Source organism: Orycteropus afer, unplaced genomic scaffold, assembly GCF_000298275.1.
Source record: "Orycteropus afer afer isolate SDZICR_OR568_19922 unplaced genomic scaffold, OryAfe1.0 scaffold00638, whole genome shotgun sequence".
NCBI classification, from domain to species: Eukaryota; Metazoa; Chordata; class Mammalia; order Tubulidentata; family Orycteropodidae; genus Orycteropus; species Orycteropus afer.
The window spans coordinates 251,810-256,654 of record NW_006922225.1 but is presented as its reverse complement, the minus strand read 5'-3'; positions in this window follow the sequence as shown (position 1 = coordinate 256,654).

Below are 4,845 nucleotides of genomic sequence, written 5' to 3'. Positions count from 1 at the left end.
CCTGATCTCTTCACGGTTTTTCCTTTCATTGTCACCGGGCTCACCTTAGAGGCCCCTAGTTCATCAAGTCACCCAAGAGCCCTGAAATTCTCAGTCTCGGTGAACTACATGTTGTCTTTCTTTACGATCTCTGAAATTTCCGAGCCTGCAAATGTATGCAGAACAGAAAGTCCCGCCTCATTGTTCTCCTGCCCCCATTAGCCAGCACTCTGGGGCGACTTTCACATTCCACCCCTTGCCTCTGACCTGAGCCCTCTTGTTTTACTGTCCACGCGAGAAGCAAAGGCAGGAAGACACTCAGATGTGATGAAGGCCACCATTAGCGGCTCTGGCTTTGGTGCCACGCTGCCTGGGCTGTGTGTCATGTTGACCACTTTCTAATCCCGAAATGGGGGGGTGGAATAATGAACCCCTCTGTACCTCAGTTTTCCTATCTGTGCAGCACCCGCAGTGCAGGGTCACTGTTGGGGTAAAGGGGTGACATGCACAGCCCTAAGCACAGTGTCTGAGGAGCGGAAACAGTCTCCAGCTGTCGGGCTCTAACACGTGGCGCCCCCAAGCATGTCTGAGTAGAGCTGGCCCCACGGGGTTTTCAAAGCTGATTTTTCACAAGGAGATCACTAAGGCAGTTTTTCAAGGTGTCATGGGTGGACTTGAACCACCAGCCTTTTTTTTTTTTTTTTTAATTGTGATTTGGGTGAAAGTTTACAGAGCAAATTCACTTTCCATACAGCAGTTCACATACATTTTGTCTCATGACATTGACTACAATTTCCCACAATGCAACAGCTCCCCTCCCACTTCCTCCCGACAGTTATCTCTTCCCTGTGTCCATCCCTGCATGCCCTCCTGCCCCCTGAGCTGTCTCCCTGTGTATGACAGCCCTTCTTTCTCCCATGATTGTTCTCTCCAAGGGGTGTATCTACCTCAGGTAAATGTTCAACTCATATGCCTGTCTTTTGTTTGGCTGGAAACCATAGGCGTGGGTTCAATTCCAGACCTGAAGGGCAGCTAGGGACCATAGTCTCAGTGGTTCCACCTGGCTCTATCGGACCAGCAAACCTGGTCCCTCCCCCTTTTGTTTTTTCCGAATGACTGAGTTTTGTTCCACATTGTTCTTCCTCTCTATCCAGGATCTCCTACATAGATCCCCCTCCAAGTGGTTGACAGTGGTAGCCGGGTACCATCTAGTTCTTCTGGTCTCATAGTCATATAGGCTGTGGACCGCATGGTGTACCAGTCGCTTGGACTAATTGTTTCTGTGAATCTTTGAACCCCCAGCCTTTTGGTCAGCAGCTAAGCTCTTGAGCATTTGCACCACCAGGGCCTCCACCTGAGGGAGGGTCACAGTGACAGGTGGGACATGCAGTGTCTCGGCTCAGGAACAGTGGGAATCCCCGCTGGCCTTGATCTGTGATAGGACCATTTAGGGCAGTAGATTCGACACATGAGCCTTGTAGGTGGTCAGCAAAAGACTGGCCCTGCCCCTGCCCGTGGGATGTGACTGTGGGCACGCTATTTAGCTTCTCCAAGCCTCAGTGTCCTCACTTGTTAAATGGGACAAATGGCACAAATGTGGGAGTTGAGGGTGGGAATGCCTGGGAACAGGGAGGGCTTGTCGGGTTACAGCTGGCAGCACACTGTTATCTGTCGGCAAGCAGAAACTGCATTTCCCCTCTCTCAGATTTACTGCGCTCGTGTTGGAAGTGCTGGGAAGTTCTCTGTGGTTTCCTCTCAGCCTGGACCGAAAGCCGCTTGTGTCCTCATAAGCCAATGCCCTTCGTAATCCTAACTCTCCTGAAACCCTTGCAACTCGCCTCTCTCTCAGCATCCTTCAGTGGGAAACGTTCGACTCTGATCTGGAGCCCAGCCTGTGAGAGAACACAGCACATTGTCAGCGGAGGTGAACATGAAACTTCGTCGCATCCTCACTGCTGTCAGTGATGTAGTCAAGAGTGCGCGACGGGCCAAGTTGAGGCCGCGTCTGCTGACTCAGGACAACCTTGCGTCTGGGATCCTAGGGTGTGTGCACGGGAGAAAGTGCGTGCCCGTGTGCGTGTTGGTACATCGGCCTCTCCCCTCCTGAACTTGACTTTCCTGTCATGACTGACACACCTGCAACCAGGCACCCTGGTTCCCATTCTGACTTTCTTCTAAACGGTTTGCATTTTGCTGCCTGCCCAAATGTTTCCATCGGCCATCAGCCCCACCCAGAGTAAAGCGCCGCACCCTCTGCCCTTGGCTGGCTGAGTTGGTTCCTATTAACCGTGGGCTGGAGCACCTGGCTGGCCATGTCTCTCCCCTCCCACATCTCGTGTCTGCTCTGTTGCACACTGACTTTCCTTTCTGTCTCTCCACTGTTTCCAGGAGGCTCATCCTGGTCTCTCGAAGGCAGGCTCGCCTGATGGCAGTGGGTTTGGGTCCTGACTCCTTGCCAGTCTTGGCCTCTTGTACGGTTTTTCCTTCTTTTCCTCCCGTTTTAGAGGAAGACACTCCCCCCTCTCGGTTCCAAGGATTGACTTCCTCTTGCTCCTTTGTTTCTCATTGATCTCTCTTCTTCCCATCTTCACAGGTCTCTACTTCTTGGTTTCCAAGTACAATCCCATTGCATCAGCGGCAGGATAAGACTTTCCTCAACTCTGTCCTTCAGTCTAAGTCTCCCCTTGCTCCCCACCCCTCACCTTGTCAAACAAAGCTCTGCTTCCCGTTACCCATGATGTCAGGGCGTTGCTCAGTCCTCTTTTTACTTGAACTTCCTGGGTCCTGCTAAGTCCTGTTGCCATCAGTTCTTAGTCACTGTTTCCTGGTAAGGTCTAAGGTACCGTCCCATTTTCATTTCTTCCCCTAGGACCACCTCTTCCTTTCTCAGGCTAGTCTTCCTTTGGCCTGGATGTGGGGATTTTCAACAACCTCTGCTTTGAGGGCTCTGTACTTTCTCATTTACTTGGGGAAGATGTCACCCATCCCAAACTTTTCAGCTCTTGTTAGTTGCCGGTGATCTGGGTCCAGCCCACGGCAACCTTATCTGGAACAGAATGAGACGCGGCGGGGCCTGCACTGTCCTCGCCATGTCGTTATATGTTCCAGCCTGTTGTTGCAGCCATTGTGTCAAGCCATCTCACTGAAGGCTTGCCTCATTTACACAGACCCTCCACTTTACCAAAAACGTGAGCGTTACAGTGCTATCAACTTCCCCTGTGTGCCACTTCAGCTGTGCCCCACAAATTCTAGTATGTTCTGTTTTCATTCTCATTTGCTTCAAAATTCTCATTTCCCCTTAGATTTCTTGTCTGGCCCATGAGTGATTTAGAAGTGTACCTCCAGCTTCCGAATGCTTAGAGATTCTCCAGATTTTCCTGTTATTCATTTCAATTTAATTTCATGTGGAGAGAGAACATAATCTGTATTACTCACATTTTTTTTCCAAGGAGCACAGATGGTGCAATGGGTAAGCGCTCGGCTGCGGAAAGTCAGTGGTTTGAACCCACCAGACACTCCATAAGAGAAAGATGTGGCCAGTCGACTTCTGCAAAGACTGACAGCCTTGGAGACCCTGTGGGCAGTTCCACTCTGTCCTCTAGGGGCGCTGTGAGTCAGAATCAACTCCATGGCAGTGGGTGTGGGTTAGGCTTTGCTTCTGTGAAGACTGACAGCCTTGCAAACCCTCTGGTGCAATTCCATTCTGTCCTCTAGGGGCACTGTGAGTTGGAATTGACATGATGGCAGTGTGTTTCATTTTTGGATTTGAGAAATCTTTCTAAATGTATTAAGACTTGTGGTTTCTCTGGGTGCATGTATAGTGTGCTGTCATTGAATAGAATGCTCTATAATCCAATCAGGTCACATTGGCTGGTAGTATCGTTCAGATACTCCATGTTTTCCTGGGTTCTCTGTCTACCTGTTTGGTTAATCATCAGCGTAAAGGGTCAGAATCTGCTGCTGTAGTGGTGGATCTGGCTCTGTCTCCTTGCACTCCTGTAGGGTTTAGTTTCACACGTGTTGAAGCTCTGTTACTAGGTGCATTAATACGATGTCTGCTTGATTAGTGAAATTGACTCAATGGCAAGTGTTTTTTGGTCATTATAAAATACCCCTTTTTGTATCTCGTAATATTCTTTGCTCTGGAACTTTTGTTGCCTGATTTCCAGCTTTCATACAATCAGTGCCAACATAGGTTCATATATTTCTTAGCTGCCCTGTCTGCGGTGCCATCCCTGGGGGGGGTGCTCTGCCCGCTCTGCTCGGTGACACCACTGAGCCAACACGGCCGATGGCCGACTGCCAGCTGGAGGAAAGGTGACAGTGTGGCTCCACCAGGAGCAAGAGAAGCTCTCTTTTCCCTGCAGTGGCTGCCACCCTGGTCCACCCTCCGACCGTCCTCTGTAGGACCAACCCATTGGAAACCCCAGGAGCACAGAGGAGAGAAGACAGAGGTGGAAGGAAAGGGCACGTGAGCATGTTCGTCCAATTGGTGGGAACTGAGTGGACTCAAAGCAAACGGCCACTGGCTTCCTTATTAGCGACTTTCCATCGTGTGCTCTGAGTGCCTCTTGAGTGCACACGATACTCAAGGGCACTTGATCACCATTTCTTAAGTAAACAGTGTGTTGTTGTTAGGTGCTGTGGTAGTTATGTTTGTGTGTCAACTTGGCTGGGCCTGGTTGAGTGGCTGGCAGCTGGTGGTAGTTATTTCCCATGATGAGACTGACAATCAGCTCCATGGTGGGATCTACCACAAGCAACTGAGTAGCTGCCTTTGGGATGTGGTCTGCTTCCTGTATTTAATGAGAAGCCTCGGAAATGGTCTCTAGCCTATGGCACGCTTGGACCCTGCATGTAGCCGTG